General features: G+C 39.4%; 1 protein-coding gene and 1 pseudogene across 2 annotated transcripts in view; one reads left to right on the top strand and one right to left on the bottom strand.

Annotated features, from left to right (window-relative positions):
• Window positions 1-24,099, top strand: part of GLRA2 (glycine receptor alpha 2) — a 172,368-nt gene that overhangs the window by 104,324 nt on the left and 43,945 nt on the right. The gene's annotated exons all lie outside the window — the stretch shown is intronic.
• LOC132224901 (F-box only protein 31-like) lies at window positions 10,204-11,650 on the bottom strand (annotated as a pseudogene).

The following is a 24,099-nucleotide window of genomic DNA, read 5'->3' as shown; positions in this document are numbered from 1 at the left end:
CTAGTCATTCCTTCACTTGCCTGAACAGAAATCAAATATGGGTGACTGGACATAAGTGAGGACAGTCATCTTGATGTCCTTGAGATAGAAGATAAACACTGCTCTGTTCTCCCTCTTCAAGTATCCCCCCCACCCCCCGAAATACATAGCTAGCATGTGGACATTTCTACCCCTAATCCATTCTTAGTCTTTGAAATCAGCATCTACTTCTGGTAAACTTACATTCACACTCAGTACCCTATGCATAATAGATACTGAAAATATTTGAAGGTGATGATATGGAACTCTGAATTCTCAGAGTATTCCAAAATGGAGGAGAGTGAGAGCTGTTTGAGTAGAAACAAATAAGCCAGGTGTGATACTCACACTGAGCAGGGGCCACCTGAACAGTGGGAATTCTCTAAAAAGGAAAGTAAGGACTCACTTGGGTAAATCCCAGAATCTTGAAGTTTAATTCTGGAAATAGGAGAAGCTGGGTAAATAACTGAGACAGGAAAAAGTTCTAGTCCTCATAGAACTTATATAAGACATATGAATAATGAACAAGCAAATAAAAATTAAAGTAGAATAGATACATAGGTAGCAATAAATGCTAAGAAGAAAAATAAAGCATAGTGAAGTGTTGGAGTGATAAATTGATAAGTTCAAGTGGGGAGAGGTAACTCCATTGAGTGATCAGAGAAGACCTCTCTAAGGAGGGGACATTTGAACAGAGACTTGAACGATGGAAGAAGCAAGCCAAGCAAAGATAGGCAGAGAGCATGCAAGGATAAAATCCCTAGGTAGAAACAAGTTAGGAGAGGTCAAGGGGTATACAGAGAGCAGTACATTCATTTAAGTCTTGAAAACTATCAAAGCTTAAGTGCATTTGTGGAAAACATAATTTATCTGAAGGCAAAAATATCTTACATTTGAGGCAGCAGAAAAGTAACAAAAAGCCAGAGTATCATCATCATCATTGGCTCGACTTCTCTACTCTTCAACATAGTAATATTTTACTTTGGAATCTGCAGGCCTATGCTTCCAAACACATAAAGAGATAGTATTTACTAGTCCAGGCAGTGCCTTGAGTTCAGCAGATTTACTCCTTCTCTATGATGTAATGAAAAGGTCCATTTAGGGATTCTTCTGCTTTTGTCTCTGCCCCTTTGATGTACTGAAGTCCTGTGAACTGCTCATAAAACCAGGACCAGGAGAAAGCCAGCCCTTTGGGCCTAGTGTACAGAGTGCTGAAGCATGGCCCTGGTTCCAGGCTGTATGAGTCTCTAGTTCCAGCCAAGAAGCAGAACATCACTATTCTGTTGCTGTCCTCCTTCTTAAACCACTTTTTTTTTCCAGATGTCATGGTTTTATTTATAACATTCAATTGCCGAAGGACATTTAGGGTTCAGAGATTTGTGTCCCAATTATGAGTCCTAATTGCAAAATCTTGAAGTAAGAATATAAGCCCTCAAAGAAACAGTGTCTGGTGATGATGACTGGTGATTGTGATGGAAATGACGATGGTGATGATGATGATAAATGTAGCCATGATGGGTCTCCTCTGTGTTTTTTGGGGGGGTTTTAGTGTTGTTGTTTTTTTTTAACATTTATAGCTTAAAGGTTAGGCTATTTTCAAATATTTTTCAATTATTTCAGAGAAAGGAAGGGAGAAAGAGAAACATGAATGATGAGAGAGAATCATTGATCAGCTGCCTCCTGCACGCCCCCTACTGGGGATCAAGCTCACAACCCAGGCATGAGCCCTGACCAGGAATAGAATTCTGACCTCCTGGTTCATGGGTCAACACTCAACCACAGAGCCACAGCAGCTGGGCAGGTCTCCTCTTTTTCACATGCTATTTGGCTCCAGTAGTGCAGGTTAAATACTCATTAGAACAGCATTGACTAACACAAGATAAACCTAATTACATTCATCTCTCTTTTAAATAGCTTACATTGGCAATCAAATTTAATTCCTACAATCTCCTTATACATTAGTTACTGCCATCTTCATTCCCAGAAACCTTTATCATATAGATTTGGGGAAACTTATCCAAAGGCATACAAGAAGTGAACACACCAGTCTTCAAAGTCCAGACTTTCTAGTTCCAATGCCTGAGTTCATAGTCGTATCACTTAACAAACACCTACTCATTTATAAAATACAACTTGAGTTTATTTTCTGTGCAGCTTTACCTTATCTCTCCCTCATCAGGTATAAACACCATAGCAAAAACTATGTAATTACCATTTTAAGTTCTGTGTCAAGGTCTTTGGTTAGTTCTGTACTTATGTAACCCTTACAAAGTTAGATTGCCTCCAGGCCAGGCAATAAAATGGTTTTATTCCAAGTCCTGCACTGTAAGATTAAATTATAGTTTTAGTCTTTATTGCATTCTCTATAAAAACTGCAGAGGAGAATTACATTCATAACACAGAGAAACACTTCTTAGAGTCCTTCTCTCCCTCCTTCCCCATCCTGTCATGCATCCTCCAGCATCCCTCCAGTTTACAAAGCAGTGTATTAAAGCTGCCTCCAATCCTACCTTTTCCAAACTTCTAAAACTCTCTTCCTAAAACCCATCCCAGGATGGCTTTTGTGCGCTCTCTCCCTCCCCCTTCCTCCTTCTTCTTTTTTCCAAATCCATTTTTTTTCTCATGAGAGTAGCTTTGTATCCTCTCCAGTATAAATCAATCTACTATGTTTTAGGCTTCTTTTGCCTTGACCTTTGTTCTACATAGCCAATAGGATGAATGCTGAATTACCTGGCCTCATCACAGAGTCAGCAGCCCTAGCAACACAGAAGCCTTTTTCAGAAGAAAAGTAGAAAAGAGAAGACAATAACCATCCATATGTTTATATTTTACCCTTGTCATATACACTTTCTCAATTTATTATCACTACTCTCAGATGGGTTTAAATTTTTGCTATTTTAAGATTTTAAAAAATGAGAGTTAACTCATTCACCAATAGGATAGGGCAAGTTCATACAAATTCAGAATTTGAATATACTCTGAATAGATAAAGCCCTTGAGTTTAGCCAGACCTGACATTGGGTATGTGACCTAATCCCTTCAATCTTCCTTAAGGGCTCCAGTTTCTTCTACAACAGGGGTCACCAGGCTATGGCCCATGGGCCAAATCCAGCCCACTATCTGTTTTTATAAATAAAGATGCATTGGAATGTAGTCACAGTCACAGAGTGTGTATGGCTGCTTTTGTACCACAAAAGCAGAATTGAGTAGTTGTGACACAGAATATATGGCCCAAACTCAATTATGATGTAGCCCTTACAGAAAAAGTTTGTTGATTTCTGCTCTAAGAGGAAGATTCATAGCTTGTCTAACAGTTAACTGGAAACAGGCCAATTCACCACAAATAGTTTTAAAATAATTTGGTAATTTGATGAATTATAAATATGGTAAATTGGTCATTTAATTAATTTATTTGATGCAAACTAAATTCATCAAGAAATATTAATGGAATATCTACTGTGTTCCAGGTTATCTTAGAATTGAATATCTACTGTGTTCCAGGTTATCTTAGAATTTATTAATGAAAATTATCCATATACTCATAGTTTACATTCCAGCAGAGAGAAACAGATAATAAACAATACATATACTACAAAAATCATATGGCACTTTGGAAGGACTATGTACCATACAGTTAAAAAAAAAAAAAAAAGCTTGATGAGCCCTAGCCATTTTGACAATGGATAGAGCATTGGCCTATAGACTGAAGGGTCCCAGGTTCAACTCTGGTCAAGGGCACATGCCTGGGTTGCAGGCTCAATCCCAACTAGGGGGCATGCAGGAGACAGCCAATCGATGATTCTCTCTTATCATTGATGTTCCTATCTCTCTCCTTCTCCCTTTCTCTCTGAAATCAATAAAAATAGTTGGTTTTTTTTGTTTGTTTTTAAAGATCAATGGGAGGTTGAGAGCAGATATAGAGGGGTACAATTTTAATATATTTTATTGATTTTTTACAGAGAGGAAGGGAGAGGGATAGAGAGTTAGAAACATCGATAAGAGAGAAACATCGATCAGCTGCCTCTTGCACATCTACTGGGGATGTGCCCGCAACCAAGGTACATGCCCTTGACCGGAATCGAACCTGGGACCTTTCAGTCCGCAGGTCGACGTTCTATCCACTAAGCCAAACCGGTTAGGGTGGGATACAATTTTAAATAGTGTGATCAGAGCACATCTCATTGAGAAGAAGATATTGAGGAAAGACTGAATGGAGTGATGAGAATGACACATAGATATCCAGGCAAGAACATTCGAGGCAGAGGAAACAGTCAGTATGAATACTCTAAGGCAGAAGCAACGTAGAGGACAGTGTGTCTGAAGTAGAGAAGGGGAAGTTAGTACATGAGGTCAAAGTTATTATGGTAGATGGACCATGTAGGTCTTGGTTGACCATTGAAAGGATTCCAGCTTATCTTCTAAGTGAAATGTGGGCCATAGAAGGATTTGAATGGAAAAGTGACATGATATGATTTATGTTTTAAAAGGTTACCTCAGCTGCTTTGTTGATGATACACTCTGGAAGGACAAGTGGTGGCGGCGGGGGGTGTGGGGGGGTGGGCAGGGATTCTAATTAGGATACTATTCTAGTCATTCAAATGAGAAATGATGAAAGACTGGGACCAGTGGCTGGCAGTGGGGAAATGAGAAATGGTCAGATTATATTGGATGTATAGTAAAGTAGAGCCAAGAGAACTTCCTGATGGATTGGATGTAAAAGTTAAATGAAAGAAAGTATTCAAACTTTTTAGCATAGCAACTAGAATGATGGAGTTGCCAACCAATATGACCTTGGGAAAGATTGCAGATAGAGCAGGTTAGTATAGGTGTCCATTAAACACCAGAGTTATTGAGTTGGAATTGGGTATACAAGTGTGGAGTTAATGTAAAATTCTGGTTAGAGTGCAAATTTCATTGAATAAAATACAGCTATGGCATTTTTTTGTTTCTTTTACTACACTATAAATTCTTTGATGGCAGGACACTGTCTCTTTTATCTTATTTCTAGCACTAATAGGGTGCAAGAGCAAAATGGATTACAGTGTACTTTACTGATATTCAAAGATGCTACATGAATAAATAAATGAATATATGGATGGATGTATGGATGGATGAATAGATGAATGAACAGATAATTTAATGAGACCAATTTATACACTTTGAGAAAGGAATGTCATCCTTCTGTGAAAGAGAGAAAACCTCAAATTGTTTCATTTACCATGAATGGTATTTAGGATCAAATATGACCTTCAAACTTGGCAGTGTGCTGTCTTTCCTATCAATTCTGTTGTATGAACAGATAACAAATACATTGGCAGTCCCACTTGGTTATTCTTGGTATAACAGAATGACTCATTTTGTTCAAAGAAGACTTGTCAATTTCTGTACAAGCTGAATGATCAGAGAAATTAAATTCTAAAGAAAAAAGCCAGGAAAATTCATCCATCTGGGAAAAACTATATAGTTGAAACAATGCCAAGAGAAAAATAATAAATTCTAGGAAGTGGATAACTTGGCTAAAACTTAATTTTAAAATAGAAAAGATTTGCCAAGAAAAGATTTGTCTGAATTAAGTACATTTTCACAGATTAATAATTGTTGAACTGAATAATATCTCAAACCTATGCTTTATTAAAATTTTCAACTCTGCCCAAATAAATATAATACTAATAAATATTTTATCACTTTTAATTTCCATATCATATTTGAAAAGGGGGGTAGAATAGTTAGATGGCTAGAACTGAAGTGCCCAGGACATCTGGAATTTATTTTTCCTGAATACTTCCCAATTTGTCACTATAATTCCTTTTGTTGACTTCAGATAAATCAGGATGATTTACACATCCTAAGATCTTTGTCTTTATAAAATTCATGAAGCAGAACACACACTTAACTCCTGCCCACTTTGTCCCCTCCCACACACTTATACACAAAGACCTATTAATGAACATTCATCATCAACAACACAATTTTTCTTTAAGGGGCCGATATAGCTTGATTTCAGAGTTCCAGAAAGCTTAGCTCATATTTTTTCACATTAACTTTGTGTTACATATTACTTCAAAGAAAGATGAGCAACACAATTCACTTAAGCTCATTTTTAAAACTCTTTTTCAGGTATGAATGATGACAAAAATATAGAAATTATTCTGGTAAGAATTTTTGTCCCTAAACAAAATGTATATGAATGTTCAGGCTTTAGAGGTTTAGTTGCACCTGATTTATATTCATGTAAATTTAATTTTCGGAACAGGTAGTAATACATTTATATGAATGCCCATTCGAGGTATTTTATAAAAGTCTCCCCTGACCCCATATTCCACAGGCCCAGTTCCTAAGTCTGTATCCATCTCAATGGGAGAACATTTCATCTATTTATCAGGAACACATTTAACTATAAAAGGATTAAAACATATATTGAACCTTCCTATGCAAGTACATGGAATGTCTTTTTATTTGTTCAAATTAACTTTTGTGTTCTTGTATATTTCCTATTAATTTCACTCAAATGTTTTATTTTATATTGTTACTGTGAATTGATTGTTCTTATTGTTTTATATGAATAAAAATTTTGATTTTTATATATTAATTTTGTATTTTGCTACCTCGCTGAATTATCTTAATACTTGTAGATTTTTCAGTTGATTCTCTTGGGTTTTCAAGGTAGACTGATATTAAATTCTACAAGTGGTTATAGTATTACAATATGTTTTCTAATTTTTATACCTCTAGTTAAGTTCTTCTGCCTAATTGCCTTAATGTCTACTTCTAGTACAATGTTGCATGATAATGGTTAATATAGACATCCCTGTCTTGTTCCTAACATTAGTTGTAATTCTACTTGTGTTTTCCCACTATACATAGATTTTGCCTTTATATACACACTAGAGGTCCGGTGCATGCACGGGTAGGGTCCCTAGGCCTGGCCAGCAATCAAGGCCTTCCAGCTGCCCACCAGGGTCGTCCTTTGTTCTGGGATGCCCCCTGGTGGTCAGTGCACATCATAGTGAGCAATCAAACTACTAGTCTCCCAGTCAAACTCCCAAGGGGCCACTTTGCATACTAATCTTTTATATATATATAGATTTCCATAAATTTTAAATATTTTATTAAGAGTTTATGGTGAATTTTATAAATATCTGTTTAGAATATCAGTAGATGACCTCATACTTTTTTTACATTGGAGTTCCAGGCCCAGATGGTTTTACAGAGGAATTCTAGTATACCTTGAAATAAATAATTCTAATCTGTTTTGTCTACTCCAGAACCTAGTGTATGAAAGAAAAACTTCGAAATCTAAAGCTAATGTAACAGTGATACCAAAATTCCTCAAAAAGATTATATGCATACATACAAAAGATAACTGCATATAAGTCTAACTCAGGAAAATAGATGTAATAATTCTATATGGCAAACAATTTAGCAAGGCATTAAAAAATAGTAAGTTATGACCAACTAGATATATTCAAGAATGCAATGATAATTTGCTGTAAGAAAATCTATTGATAAAATACTCCATATTAATTTATCTAAGAAGATAAATCATATGGTTATCTATATGCTGAAAAAGGTAGCCCTCAAAGAAACATCTCTAATTTGTCTAGGGCAGCGGTTCTCAACCTGTGGGTCGCCAACCTGTGGGCCACGACCCCTTTAGGGGTCAAACGACCCTTTCACAGGGGTCGCCTAAGACCATCAGAAAACACATATATAATTACATATTGCAGTGGTTCTCAACCTGTGGGTCGCGACCCCTTTGGGGGTCAAACGACCCTTTCACAGGGGTCGCCTAAGACCATCGGAAAACACATCTATAATTACATATTGTTTTTGTGATTAATCACTATGCTTTCATTATGTTCATTTTGTAACCATGAAAACACATCCTGCATATCAGATATTTACATGACGATTCATAACAGTAGCAAAATTACAGTTATGAAGTAGCAACGAAAATAATTTTATGGTTGGGGGTCACCACAACATGAGGAACTGTATTAAAGGGTCGCGGCATTAGGAAGGTTGAGAACCACTGGTCTAGGGAAATGCTCTACTTATATATTTTTAAATTTTCTTCTTGGATTAGTTTCAGTAAATCATATTTCCCTATAATATTGTCTATTTCATCCAGGTTTCAAATATATATGTTTAAGTTGAACAAAGTAGCCTCTCATTATTTATTCATAATTTACTTTTTTCCGCTTTATTCCCTACTAGAGGCCGGGTGCATGAATTCGTGCATGGGTGGGATCCTGAGGGGGGGGTGTGGATAGGACATGATCAGCCCTCCGGGTGGGCGGTGGGATGCCCTTGCCAGCCTGGGACCCGTATCCATACTGCTGATGTTCATGCTGGTTGTCGGGAGCCACCTGGCAGCTGCTTTTATATCCTTTCTTCCTTGTGGAGCATCCAGGGAGGGGAAGCAGCCATGGTGCCCAAGGCCAACTTCCAGGACGTTGGCATGGTTGGAATCGTGCTGGCAGCACTGGTCCGTTGGTGCCTGGCCACTTCTCCAGAGATTGGACCTGTAGGACTACTGAGGGAGTCCGCCAGGCTGGTGGGCCACCAGGACGGGTCAGTCAGCTGAGCAGTGCTCCAGTTGTGGGAGTGCACTGACCACCAGGAGGCAGCTCCTGCATTGAGTGTCTTCCTCCTGGTGGTCAGTGCACATCATAGCAACTGGTCGCCCGGTTGTTCCGGTCATTCTGGTCATTTGGTCGTAATAGTCACTTAGGCTTTTATATATAGAGATTGTCATTTCTTAATTTATATAGTTATCTCTTCTCTTTCTTGACTAGTCTACCTAGTGGTTTATCTTGTTGTTTTATTGAAAAAACAACCAAGCTAGCTTTTCATCATATAGGGTATCCCAGAAAAATGTATATATACTTTAACAGCTGATAGCTCAATTCTGAAAATGAAATGTATTCTAATAAACATTGCCTTTATAATTATTCAAGGTGTGTGTATACATTTTTTGGACACCCTATATTTATTTTTCAAATAATTTAGTTTTTGTAACTCATTAATTCCTACTGTTATCTTCATGATTCATTCCTTCTATTTTCTATAATGTTTTATCATTCTAAGTACTGCTCTAGATATGCCTTATAATTTCAATTCATATTATTTTATTAGTATTTTCTAGAAACTATGTAATTTCAGTTTATATTTCCTCTTTTTAGTCAAGGATTAAGAGACATTTATTCCCTCCCCCCTCCCCCGCCAGAATGTAAGGACTTTTTTATTTTCTGGGTTTTTCTTATTTCTAGTTTTGCCATATTATCATGAGAAAATGTTTGCCATACTATTTCCAATTTTTGAAATTTATTGAGATTTTCTTGGCTTGCAAGTCCTATTCCCAGTCCTACGCAACAATTTACAATAAGAAGTGAAAGTTCCATCAACACTATTAGATCAAATATCCTTGGATCATTAAAAAGAAAAGGTGAAATGGTATTTGAAGATAAGCCAAAGAGATTTTTCCGAGGTGCAACCAACATGTTTCTTCTGATATGAATATGTGTCTATCATCTGTTCAGATGTTCTTGATGGAAACAACAGCAGTGTAGGATATCCTTGTAATTCACTGGCTAAAATCAGCACTGTCACAAACTCTCCTGTGTCATCTGCTGATTCTGGTTTCCATTTTTATATTTTTAATAACAGCTTTATTGAGATATAATTTACATACTATAAAATCCACCCTTTAAAAAATGTACAATTCAGTGGTTTTTATTATATTCAGAGTTGTACAATCTAACAATTGACACTATCTAATTTTAGGGTCTTTTCTTTTTCTTTCTTTCTTTCTTTTTAAAAAGACATGCTCAGCCCTAGCTGGTTTGGCTCAGTGGATAGAACCTGGGCCTGCAGACTGAAAGGTCTAAGGTTTTATTCTACCTCGGTTGCAGGCTCCTACCCAGCCTGGACCCTTTTTGGGGCTCGCGCAGGATGCAACCAAATGATGTGTTTCTTTTACATCGATATTTCTGTCTTTCCCTCACTCTTCCACTCTCTAAAAATCAATGGAAAAATATCCTCGGGTGAGGATTAACAAAACAAACAAGAAGGTGGGTAATCTGGTCAGAAGGTCAAATCTTCAAAGTGTATGCCAGCTGCTCTTCCTTTGAAGCCACTTCTCCCTGCTGTCCACCCCTGGGCAAGGGAGGGGCCATCAGGGGGTCAGGACTGAATGTTCTTGAGCAGCTCCTGGAAGGCCTGTGGGGATGGTGCCTCCGCATTCTGGAAGGTGACCGGGACTCTGCTGTACAGACTGAAGCATTTCAGCTCCAGCCAGATGAACCTGAAGGGGTCCTCATTGAGCAGGATGAAGACTCCAGGGATGCACTGGGGGTTGGTGAAGCCATAGCCGGCAACAATGTCCATGCCATAGAAACACATCCTGCAGGTTCGGAGGTAGTTCTGGTCACTTGAGCTCACGACCACAGGCAGAACAAACTGGATAGCCTGCTCCTTCAAAGCTGCAGCCCAGGACTCCCCGACATTGGGCTGGACAGGGCTCTGCCAGCCATGGCCCTCCCCGTCCTCAGTCCTGTCTTCTTGCTGCTTCTGCTGCTGCTCCTAGATCACCTGCTCAGGAGCCTCCTGGACGATGCGGGAGAGCTCATTGAAGTTGCTGAAGATCTCCACAGCAGGCAGCTGGATGCAGTGCATGAGGTGGCTCTCTATCATCTGCTGCCCAGCAGGGACATTGGGGTCTCCCGTGATTTTCTTGGCTCTGGGTGGCTCAGGGTGGGGGGAGGTAGATGCAGCAGTAGGTCAGGCAGTTGTCATACTGATGGTAGATGAACTTCATCAGGATGAACTGCAGCCTGCCCTCCTGGATGTCCTCTAGCGCCTGCCCCCATTCTTCCCTCAGCCAACTTAGTAAATCCTCTCAGCTCCAGCGAGATATCCAGTGGTAGTCCATCTGGTTGCACTTGGTGGAGAACCCATCCTTCTGAATCTGCATGTGGCAGCTGTGGGGCCCTCTGTGGCCGTACATGCACTCCACCGTGGCCGATTTCCTCTCTGTCAGGCGAATTCTAAACGAGCGCTTGAATTGCTTTGGGTCATCCACATGGGGGTAATGGGGAGGCAGGTGTCCAACCAATAATGCATCAGCCGTCCACCACTACATTCAACAGTCTTCCATAGGGCCCGTTATCTTCCTGCCACAATCCCAAAATGTGTCTGCATGGGTGGAGCAACTTCACATAGACTTCTCGACAAGACATACCCATCATCTCCAGGTTCTGCAAGTTTTCACAAATGCTATCCTCTTCCCGGCAGCACCGTCTCCAAGTGTGCAGGATGCAGTGGAATTTGGTGCAGGCCTGGGCCAGGCTGGGCAGGTCGGTGCCAGGGAAATGAGGTGAAGATCACCACCAGCAGCTCTGGAGGCAGTGAGCAGCACGGGGCAGGCGGGGGCAGCATGGGGCTCGCCCTCCACTCCCTGAACAGCACTGCACTGCCACCTGGATGTGCTCCTCTTCCATGGGTGACCAGGGCAGGGCCGGCTTGCCATGGGCTGCCGAATCTCAGCTGGGCCCCGGCATCCCCGTGAAGGGCTCATGCCGCAGAGGCAAGCACACTCCTCCTCCATGCCTGTCTGAGTAACAGCCGCCATCTTCACTTATTATAGTAGATGAACTTTCATCTAAGAGATTCACCTATCCCAAAACTTTCTCACCAATGGAGAAACACACATGGGTATTGTTTGGTATCATTTTCTACTTTTTTTCTAAAATTCTGTTTATTTATAGGATTTGAATATCTAATTCCTATGTGTGTCCTTAAAAATAATGTAGTAATATGTTCAAAGATGTTTTCCAAATAAGAACTATGTTGAAGATAAAATTATACATCTTCAAGCTACTAATATATAGAAATATGCTACACCTGGACTTTAAAAAACAATAAAAAACTCTATGTACATGGATAAATAAAGTTATAAATTCTGGTAGAAAACAAACTAATAGATACGGACAACACAATGGTAGTTACCACAGGGGAAGAGGAGTGGGTGGAGGAAAAAGAGGGTAAAGAGAACCAAATAAAAGATGACAAGATACTAGACTTCAGGAGAAAGCATACAATAGAGTACACAGATGTCATATTATGAAGTTGTACACCTGAAATTTATATACTATTATTAACCAATGTTACTCCAATAAATTGATTATGTTTTTAGAAATTTTGTTACCAATAATCAAAGACAAATAAAACAAGGGGGAAGGGTGTAAGAGATCATCTTGTCCAAACCCTTTCTGTAGGCTTAAGTCGCCTGAAAAGAGGTATTATAGAAAGCATCCTGGTTAATCAAATATTTGTTAGATCTAAAATGCTGAAGGAATTATAGTACAATAAAAATATTCAAAATCTTAAAACTAGAATGAACATATGATGTCATAGTAGAAATAAAATGTGGCTTTGTCATAGCAGCATAATTTACAATAGCTAAGATCTGGAAACAGCCCAAGTGCCCATCAATAGATGAGTAGATAAAAAAAGTTGTGGAACATTTACATAATGGAATACTATGCAGCTGTAAAAGAGGATCTCTTATCCTTTGAGATAGCATGGAGGGACCTGGAGAGTATTATGCTAAGCTAAATAAGCCTGTCAGAGAAAGACAAGTATCACATGATCTCACTCATATGTGGAATATAATGAACAAAATACACAGATGAACAAAATAGATCCAGAGACACAGAAGCATGGAACAGACTATTGAATCTCAGAGGGAAGGCAGGGGAGGGTGGGTGTGTGGGAAGAGATCAACCAAATAACTTGTATGCATATATGCATCACCCATGGACACAGACAATAGGGTGGTGAAGGCCAAGGGGGCGGGAGCGGGCTAGAAGGGGTCAATGGGGGGGGGGGAGGGGATAAATGTAATACTACAATAAAGTTCTTTTTTTTACCGCAGCGTAGTATTCCATTGTGTAGATGTACCACAGTTTTTTAATCCACTCATCTGCTGATGGGCACTTATGCTAAGTGAAATAAGCCAGTCAGAGAAAGATAAATACCACATGATCTCACTCATTTGTGGAATATAGAGAACAACATAGACTGATGAATAGGGACAGATCCAAAGACAGAGAAACAGAGATCAGACTATTAATCCCCAGAAGGAAAGTAGGGGAGGGTGGGGGGAAGGGGGAGAGATCAACCAAAGGACTTGTATGCATACATATAAGCCAAACCAATGGACATGGACAACAGGGGGATGAGAGCATGAATGGGGGGGTTGGGGGTTAATGGGGGGATGAGGACACATTTGTAATACCTTAACCAATAAAGAAATTAAAGATAAAAAAAGGTTTTTTTTAAGTATGGCTTTGCTCTTAACTGGTTCTTTATGTTAGCACAATTTCTCAAGCTCTCTGACTTCAGTATTTGCACAACAATAATATATAAAGATAGAATGAATTATATATTAAAATATTTTTGAAAGATCAATGTACTCTACACAACATACCTAACAATGATTGTTGATGGTGGCAATATGCTTCAGAATGTTAGAGAAAATTGGGTAAATTATGCAAATTTAGTATTTTCATAATGGTACTCATAAACAGAATGCCTTCAACATTACCACCATGAGTCATATTAGATAAACTTCAACAAAAGTTTATGGAAAAGATCAAATTTGATTATGAATTATAAAAGCATAAATGAATCTCTAAGTAGCATTTGAGAGAATATAGTTTACATCTTTTTTATCTAAAATTCCACAGGAATAATTTTGCCCAGTTTTCTGAAATTAACATTTTTAGATTTAAAGGTAAAACTGAGCCATTTCAGGACAAAGGATAATTTAAAAACAAGAATAGTAGCGGGAAAACTAGCCCCTCACTGATAGCTTTTATTTCAAGTACAGCAGTTGCCTGAAATTATTGTCGTGCTTCCATCTAGAAAAAAAGTCATATGAGACTAACTCCCACATTCAAATTTAATGAAGATCCTAAATTGGATGAAACCATTAATTAATCTAACTAATTTGCAGTAGTCAAGGCATAAACTCTAATGGCAGGATGGGAATACAAGAGGTCAACTGTACAGTGATGATGTGACTTAATGTGTTTGAGCATTGACAAGGTACCAGGCTCAGTTGTAAGTACTACCTACTTATTATTTCATGCTTATCTCAATCCTTACCATAAATCTATGAGATAGGCTCCATTACTGTGACAGTTTTTCAGCTGAGAAATCTGAGACACAGAGTGATTAAGTATCTTGCCCAAGAAGTATAGCTAGGAAGAGGCAAGGCCTGATTTTGATCCTAAGTTGAATACTGGTGCTAATGGGTTTTACCACCACACCAAGCTAGCACTGACAGAGTGCTTGGCCATCATCTGTTTTCTTTTCGTCCCCTCTATAAAACAGGTTTCTCAAGGGCAGGAACCAAAATTATCTCTCAGCATCTCCCACATGAGGAACAGTTTATGATGATTTGTTGACTGACTGCTAAAAATATTCAATTCATTTTGTGACCCTATATCTGTACACACAATGACATCAAGAAATTGAGATGAGAATTTAAGTGATTCCAGAACAGAGCGCCATAGAAAATATGTAAATGAATGGGTATGATAATAAACCAGATTTAACCCATGGGCACTAGTTCCTTGACCCGGGACTCCAGCATAAGTGAATTTATTTATAATAGCTGCTTTATACATGTTTAAATGAGTAGATTTAAAAAATAATATATTATGGTTCTTATTCACTTATACTAATTATCCTCATAGACATCTTATCTATGATTTTTCTTAACTAAACTTTCCTCTTTAAGAAGTCCAAAAGTAGCCCCAGCCAGTGTGACTCTGTTGGTTGAGCACTCCAAAGGGTCACGGTTTTGATTTCCCATTAGGACAAATACCCAGGTTGCAGGTTTGATATCAGGTAAGGGTGTGTATGGGAGGTAACCAATGTTTCTCTTTCTCTCCTTTTCCCTTCCTCTCTCTCTAAAATCAATAAAAACATATCCTTGGGTGAGGATTTAAAAAATTCCTTATTAAAACAAAAGTCCAAAAGTAAACCATCAAATCTTACCAAATTTTGAATTTGTGAGGCCCAAAATAAACAATTTATCTCTCAGCTCTCTCCCTTCTTCTCCTAAAGACATCCTATATTAGTTATTTATTGCTGCATAAAAAATTACCCCCCAAAAAACTTAACCACTTAAACAACAACATTCTAAGCACAGTTTCTGTGGGTCAGGAATCCAGGCACAACTTAACTGGGACCTCTGTTTCAGGGTCTTTCAGGAGGTTAAAATCAAGGTGTCAGTTGGGACTGCAGTCTCACATGAAGGCCCAAGTAGAGAAGGATCCACTTCCAAACTTATTCATGTGCTTGTTGGCAGGATTCAGTTACTCCTGAGCTATTAGACTGAGGCCTTAGTTTCTCAGTGAATGTTTGCTGAATGTGACCCTCAGTTTCTTGTCAGGTAGCCCACCAAGGCAGCCAGAGAAGAGCCAGAGAGAGAATGCCAGCAAGAGAAAAAGTGCAAGCAAAAAGGAAAGTCGATCTTTTATAACCTAATCAGGAAAGTGACATCCCATCACTTTTGCGATATTGTATTTGTTAGAAGGAAGTTGCTGGGTCCAGCCTGCAGTCAACAGAAGGGGGTTACCCAACGATATGAATAACAGGAGGCAAGAATCATAGGGGGGCATTTTAAAGGCTGCCTACCATGCACTATTAACACTAAGTCTCATTGATCCTTTAGTGGAGGGGTCCTCAAACTACGGCCCGCGGGCCACATGCAAATACAAATATTGTATTTGTTCCCGTTTTGGTTTTTTACTTCAAAATAAGATATGTGCAGTGTGCATAGGAATTTGTTCATACTTTTTTTAAAAAACTATAGTCTGGCCCTCCAACGGTCTGAGGGACAGTGAACTGGCCCCCTGTTTAAAAAGTTTGAGGACCCCTGCTTTAGTGTAATGCTGTTAACATTTTTAATTGATGTTCTGTCAATAGGAGTAATTTGTACCTTCAAAATGTCTATATCTTTATATAACTTTAACTCAGTATCCCTAAGTATGATATGCAAACTTCATACCTACATGGAACAGATTATTTATATATTTCTGCAAATAAGGTGCTGCCATTATTTCCCTGTTCCCAGGAAGGTTGGTACAGTGGGGCCTTGACTTACGAGTGTCCCGACTAATGAGTTTTTTGAGATACCAGCTGTCTCTCGCCAGATTTTTTTGCATTGAATTGATAGAGTAATTTGAGTTAATGAGCTCCTTAACGAGCTCGGTCTCGGAACGAATTAAACTCGTAAGTCAAGGCCCCACTGTATATGCTGAATACTTTTTGCAACATATTAGATGGGAAATATTAGCTTTTATTATAGTTACATGGTTCTAAGGCAGCCGTGGGAAAACTACGGCCCGCGGGCCGGATCCGGCCCGTTCGGCTGTTCTATCCGGCCCGCGGAGCCGAAAGAGCGGAGGGTTCTCTTGCTCTCCCCTCCGCTCCTTCACCAGCAGCAGTGTTAACATGACAACGTCGGGAAACACGGCCGCAGCTCCTTCTTCTGAGTCCAGTTTAAGAACCCATTGTGGCCCTCGAGTCAAAAAGTTTGCCCACCCCTGTTCTAAGGTCATCAATTTAAAACTAGCTGTGCAGAGCAAAAGGGGGGTGATGAGTGTTAAATTACATGGGTAATAAAGATCCCAAATTGATTTCATACTTAGTTCTCCAGATTAGTTTTTGAACCATGTCAATACACCATTCTTGTTGATGATGTGTAAAGCAGCCAAACATAGGGCTTTTGTCAATAAGAAAGGAATTTTCAGGAGGCTGTATGGTTTGTTTGCCATCCTGGTTCTAAATAGTGCATGCTGTGGCAGGCATCATTTATGTGTCAGGCTTCCCTGATCTATTTCAGGTTCGGGTCATTTGTTTCAGTGAACTGCAGATCCTATAACAAGTGTTTGCATGCAGATAGTTCTGTTGGGATGTGGTCTCAGAAAGGACAAGTGAGAGTGTGTGGAGTGTAAAAAAGGAAAGGAGAAAAGCCAATAAAGTATATTACTCCGTTGGTTACCATGGAGGGTAACCAGGGGTCAATATGGCTGGGCATTCTCTGGAACACCATGCAGAATTATCATAGACTTGTCCCACCAACTGGAAATTTCGGGTCTTTACCCACCAACTTCCATCCCTTTATGCCTGAGATCTGCCCCTGAGAGTGTTCTAGGCTTCCTTGTATGCAAGTTGAGAAAGTTATTAAAGTGCTAGAAAAATCTCTTGGATGGAGAAGCAAAAGGGTTCAAGGACTTGAGGTGAGTTGCTGATGGTTTACAGGAGACTTTGCCATTAAATTTGCAGGTGGACTCAGTGCATCTGCTTATACATGTAAATGTTTTTCACCAATACAATTTGTTTCAAAGCAAGGAATTCACCATTTTAGGCAAGTTCTGCCTGGCCCACAGAGGTACTCAATGAATATGCATTATTGGATGACACTGAAGGTGATAAGAAGGCGTGAGGCTACTGCTGGGACTCAGGACTCTGATCACCTTGAGATTGAGACCCCATGGTGCTAGTGACTTAGTTTCCTCTCTCATCACTTTCTCTTTCCCTGGAGTCACAGAATCATAGAATAGCAGAAACATCAGACATAGTCATATAAACCTTTCATATTTTCAAGAAGTAACCTGAGGCCCAGAAAGGTGAAATGACATGGCCAAGTCAGCCAGTGGCAAAGCCAATACCCATATCCCTGGCATCTTCTCACAGCTCTCTCTATCACAGCTCTGCTGCCTCCTCTTCGTTTATATAATTCTACAGGATTGATTTCCACAAAGGAACTGAAATTGAGCTCTCTGAAGCAGATATATGCAACTGATATATTAGAAACTGATGTGTTCAATGAGCCCAAACAAAATCTTTTCACATTTACAATTTATCTTTTTTTAGCAATCTGTACACTTCCATATTGAAATATAATGTCTCCATAATGTATGGCCTTTTACATTTCTTCAAAGAGCTTGCACATCTATCTGTGTCATTTTATTCAAGAGGCTGTAGAATTTCTTTTTAATTATAACAGACTCCTGCAGGCTAATATCTATTGCAAATAAGTCATTATAAGTGGGTGATTTGTGGTTCTGGCTTTTGAGGTGAAGGGAAAGGCATGGAGCTGACTATCATCAAAATGCTGCTTAGCTACAGGAAATGAACACAGTGGAGGCCAGTTCTTTGGTAATTTACAGTAACACAAAGTGAGATCACCAGCCCAGTCAGAGGCTTTTGCACCATATTAATTTCCAACCTCTGATTGACCTGTAGCTTCTTTTCTTGTTTTCTCCTCCCCACATGTAACCTGGAACATGATGGGGGCCTGGCATTATTCTATTTCAGTTTCACTTTGGATGTTATGAACTAGTAGGTAGCTGATTAGCTTCAAGAGCTTTAACACACACCAGGCATGATTGTCCAGGGTCTCATACCAAGAATGGAAGGTTTCTTTCAAGGTGGCTCCCATGGAGACATCCTCACCAACCTGCTGCCTCCACTGTGAACTCACATTGAAGTACAGAGATGATGCTAAAACAGGCCACTGGCTGGAGGTTGGGCAATAAAACTTCTTGGCTACCACTGAGTTTATCTTTCAATGAAATTAATATTTTGTGCTATAGTCTCAGTTGTGACATATGCTTTGGCCCTACACCAAAGAAACACCTGTCCTCATCCCCAGGGCGTAGCATCCTAGTGCTCAGAGGCTTCAGGTGCATAGGGGGGAAACTCAACACCTGGAGAAACCTCTTTGTACCCTGGAGTCATGACAAGATTCATGGTATTCTTGAAGAAATGGCTTCTTTATCGCTGCAGGCTGAACTGGGCTTCTACAGGCTGCCTCCATTTTGTAGTCCAGAATCTCCCATTCCCCACCTATCTTACCCACCAGTCATCTCAGAATCAGGTTTGCATCAGGATACACCATTGTGATTGCTGTCTGATAATGAAGAATCTGCTCTTCAACATTGACCCTCACTCAGCACTGGCCTTCCCACTCACTCTGCTAATTTCTGAGTTTCAGAAATGGTTAGGGGTGAGAAGTTTGGCCCATGCTGCCTTCCTGATTTGGCCTCCTCATACTAATCTAAGGAGCATACCTCTTAGAAATCATAAGCCAGTAAGCCCCGTCTAGGAGGTGGGGTCTCCTCAGCTTTTCCATACTCCCCCGCCCATTAAGTCCCCTCTCTGGGTAAGTCAAGATGGAAAAGAAGAGAAAACCTTTGTCATCACTGTAAACCCTATCCATCATTCATTCCAAGGCCTTTCACTCAGCCTTAGTTCAAAGAACAAGACTAGACTGTTATTATTTAACTTCCTGACTCTCCATTGTTGCTCACAAGTATGAAAATTGAATCTGGGGTGGGGTAGTTGGGGTATAAATAAAGAAGTGGAAACAGCACTCACTGCAGACTGGGAAATTAAATGAAGAACAGCCTGGTTATCTTTCATATTTAAACATTTCTTTTCATAGTATCTCTCTGGCTGCAGGTGATTATACTGCTGTTTCTTTCCTCACCCACCCCATTGCATGCACTTTCTCACCTCTCTTTCACATCAGATGTTGTCATCTGGTGTGAGTAATCCTCCTGACTCACTCCCCAGAGAAGGAAGTTCCTACAGGGGTCAGTGAGCCAGAAAAGCAGAGTGTGGCATCAAACCAGAGTAGATGTGAATAGCAGCTCAACCACTTTTTATCTGTGTGATCTTGGCAAAGTTAATGGGTAAACTCAGTTTTCTTACATTAATAATGGAGACAACACAGAGTTGTGTTGTTGCAAGGTTTCTGTTTATGAAAGTGGCGGTGGTTTGTTGTTTTCTTTTGTTTTGTAACAGTATGTCTCAGTTGCCCTGACATACAAGAGTGCTCACTACAACCAGGTCCCATTTTATGTGAACTTAGCTTATGTGAATTTGAAATAGGGCAATACAAAAATACTAATAAAGTCTTAATGCATGCACAGAGCATGGAACACAACAAATTCTACTTTACATTTTTTCCTCTAGGGAACATTGCCTTGAATTATGCAAGTTTTGAATTATGCAATGTCTTTAAGAGCTCATTTCTGGCAAACCAATGTGACTGAGTGTCTACAATCTGCCAAATGAGTGATAAGATTTACATAAAGTGTCTTATTCAATCCTTCAACAGCACCATGACATTGGAATCCTTGGGTCCTACTTTAATATAAGGAAACTGAGATTCCAAAAGGTTAAGTAATTTTTCCCAGTTCATTGGCCATTCATCTAGGATCAAATCCAAGCTGGCCTGGTTCCAAAGCTGTTCATTTCCTTCCTTTCTTGCCCATCTTCATATATTCCCCAATCTCCTCCTCCCTGATTTCTCCCCTCCACATGCATGCACTAACTACACAAATCTCTATTAAGTGGAGTGTCATCACATTATTCCCCAAAGCCTATGGTTGTCTTTCCAATACTGAGATAACCCAACTGACGCTTTTGTTGCTGTTGTTTTTTTCCCTACACTAGTGGACAATCTGCTCCTGACTCCCACTCCATCCTCATTCCTGCTCTTGTCTGAGAAGCAATATGCTGCACTTGTTTTGTCATTGAAGGTGCAGCCACAGGAAGTAGGCTATTGAAGGAATCATTATTCCTGTCCATCAGCTGAGAATGTGCTAGGCGCAAACACAGGAAAATGCCCTCTAGTCCTGCTTCCTCCCCTTCCTCCCGGTGCCACTCCCTTTCCCCCTTGGCTCCCTCCCCCAGATGCCTACATTTGCTGAAGACTGACATTTGGGGGTACCTCTGACAGTGGATATCACCTAGACAGTGGTCGGCAAACTCATTAGTCAACAGAGCCAAATATCAACAGTACAACGATTGAAATTTCTTTGGAGAGCCAAATTTTTTAAACTTAAACTATATAGGTAGGTACATTGCTATTAATTAGGGTACTCCTAAGGCTTAGGAAGAGCCACACTCAAGGGGCCAAAGAGCCGCATGTGGCTCGAGAGCCGCAGTTTGCCGACCACAGATAGTATTCTCGGGTATTTGGGGCTGGCAGTTCTACCCTTCTCTTACTTCTGCACTCACCAAACTCATGTGGATGGTGTGCTTTTGCAAGATACTTTGAAGTTTTCTGACCAACATAATGGAGAGAAACTTATTCCTCTTTGGAAACAATATCAGCTAATTAGGTCGGTATGCCACCCAACACCAACAAAGTGGTCCCTGAAGGTTGTTCCGTTCCTGTCCTGATAAGTTTTGTTAACCAGTACCATTTGTAACTAGTTGGCACCTGAAGATACCAGGCTTGGAGGTACTGCCACCTACTGGCTGTTTCTGCAAACAGCACCTTTGTAAGAGTGTGTTGACTCAATACTCTCTACCCAGAACCCAACAAGAGCGCAAGATATAGATAGAAAATGGAGTGGTTGTAGTGACACTGGATAGGCTAGGTAGTCAGTGCTGCCACTATCCCTCTCTGCCCATGAAATCTTATCTTCCTGGCACTAAATAGGTGTCAGTTCTTTAATTAGGCAATAAAAATGGCAAGTTGGTAGTAAAACTATAAAGATAAAATGTACAACACCACGAATCTTTGGCACTAGGATTAATTCGATAGTCTATATTTTTTCTGATATCTTTACAGTGATTGAATGTAGGTAAGAGACAAAACCAAAAATCAAAGACAGAATTCTCATTTCCACTTTTGCTGATTACTAGTTGTATAAGATTTAGACATGTATTTAATAAATTTATTTTTCTCTCCCACAAAATGAGAATGGAGAGGATGGTGATGTACTTCATAGCACTTAATTAAAAAAGTTGGTTGGAGCTACCAAAGTCTTCTGTTCCATATAACGGAAGCACAAGTCAGGTTACTGTGACCAACAGGTATCTTTCATTTCAACAGCCGCATTAATGAGGGTTAATTACAATTTTTCTCCTAAATTAGATAAAAAGAAATTATACTGTACAGAGCAAAAAAAGCTTCTATTTTGGTTTAGCAATGGGTTACATGTATAGTTTGTGAATAATTAAACATTGACTCAAGCAGGTGGGTGTGGCAGATCATTCCACTTAAAGAAAGAAAACTATCATTATTTTGAGATTATCCTACAAATTCCATTTTGTTTATTTTCTATTAAAAATAATACTTGGTTATAGTCATTAGTAATATTTCTTCACTGTAGAAAGCGTCTCTATACATGTTCATAACCAATCCTCCTTGATTGGCTGCTGGAAAAATGTCACAGCTCTCTGGAATCAGCCTAGGGGATAAACACCAGGTAGAAAATGACCCAACTCATGAACAACTGGCTTCATGACACAGGAAATGATGTAGTTTTTTGTGTTTTTTTTTTAAACATAGACAAAACAAATTATGGGACTAAAGTAAATAAATTAATGGTTTTGTTTTCCCCTTTGATTCTAATCTGAGTATATAATTAATAAAAGACTGACTCTAGAAAACTTGCCAAAGTTTTCCAAAATGCCAAGTCAGTGTTGAAAGAACAATACTGGAAATGTCAGCATGATGCCAAATCTGAGCAAAGAGCTAAATTGATCTGTTCAAATATCCACTGTTTACTTAGTGCCACAAAAACCTAAACCCCTTGAGTGGCTCTATTTTTTTTTTTACCAGGTATGTTTGTAAACTATATGAATTGTAAAATCATGAGAATAATAAGCATTCTTCTTGCCCTTTAGTAAAAATAAATCAAGAGTACTTTGGATATCATCAACTATCAGGTTTAAAATACCTAAGCCATTTTTTTTCCTTTTAGCTTTCTTCCTCTCATTTTTGGTATCCAAACCTTTATATATAGCAGTGACTGAGAAAAGAATTTGGATTTATATATGGCTTGAGTAATGTGTCAATCAACAGAAATTATGGGGCCTTTACTATATGAAATTAGTGGCATAGATACAAAAGACATTACTGGGTCCTTATACTCAAGTATCCTATACTTTAGTTGGATGGATAAAACATGCATGAAGCAAATGCTAAATTGTTATCCTAAATGTAAGTGCATTACAAATTCTAAAGATGGGTAAGACCACTGTGGGCTAGAACAGACAAAGTATCACTCTGGAGATGGAATTTTAACTACTCTTTGAGGAATTATCTGGAAATAAAGATATGGAAAAGACAGGAAGAATTTTTATGCTGAGAGAATAGTACACGGATTTCTCAACCTTATACAATTAACATTTGGGGCTTGGATAATTCTTTGACATGGGGTCTGTCTTACGCATTGTTGGATGTTTAGCAGTATGCCTGGCCTCTACTCACTAAAAGCCAGTGGTAAAACCCCACTACCCAGGTAGGACAATGAAAGACATCTTCAGATATTGGAAATGCCCTCTCAGGGCAACGTCACCCTCAATTGAGAACCACTGGAGTAGACATTGATACCTGGATTTGGGAGGATTTCTTTATCAATCTCAGAATTTATCAAACTCAGAATTATTGACATTTGTGGATAGGTAACATCATTGTGGGGGCTGTCCTGTACATTATCAGATGTTTAGCAACATTCGTGACCTCAACCTACTAGATGCCAGTAGTACCAACCCCTCCCCCCACATTGTGACAACCAAAAATATCTCCAGACATTGCCAAATGTCCCCTGGAGTGCAAAATCACACCTATATGAGAACCACTGGGATTTTCAGTAGGAATGGACTTGGCTTCCTCAGGGGTAAGTAGAATTGCTTAAACAAAGTACACGGTATGTGTTAGGAAAGAGTGGAATAAGATTGAATAACTAGGGTGGCCACACACTGTGTGAGATCTTGGATGCGAAAGCCTGTAATAGGCAGCCAGAGTAGTTCTTAAGCAGGTGTGTTGCAAAATAAAATTGGTGTTTTAAATTTAATCTTGCAGAAGCAAAATGATAAAGTGCCACCGGGAGGAACTGAATACAAGGGCATCAGTTAGAAAGCTGTTATAATAACCAGGTGTAAGTGTTGATGGCCAGAGTTGTAGTGACATCTTTGGAATGGAGACAAGAGAGTTAAACCCAAGGGTACTTTGCAGAAAAAAATGGTGAGCTT

This window comes from Myotis daubentonii, chromosome X, assembly GCF_963259705.1.
Source record: "Myotis daubentonii chromosome X, mMyoDau2.1, whole genome shotgun sequence".
In the NCBI taxonomy this organism is placed as follows: Eukaryota; Metazoa; Chordata; class Mammalia; order Chiroptera; family Vespertilionidae; genus Myotis; species Myotis daubentonii.
The sequence above is the reverse complement of the archived record's forward strand: the minus strand, read 5'-3'. Positions and strand labels throughout refer to the sequence as shown.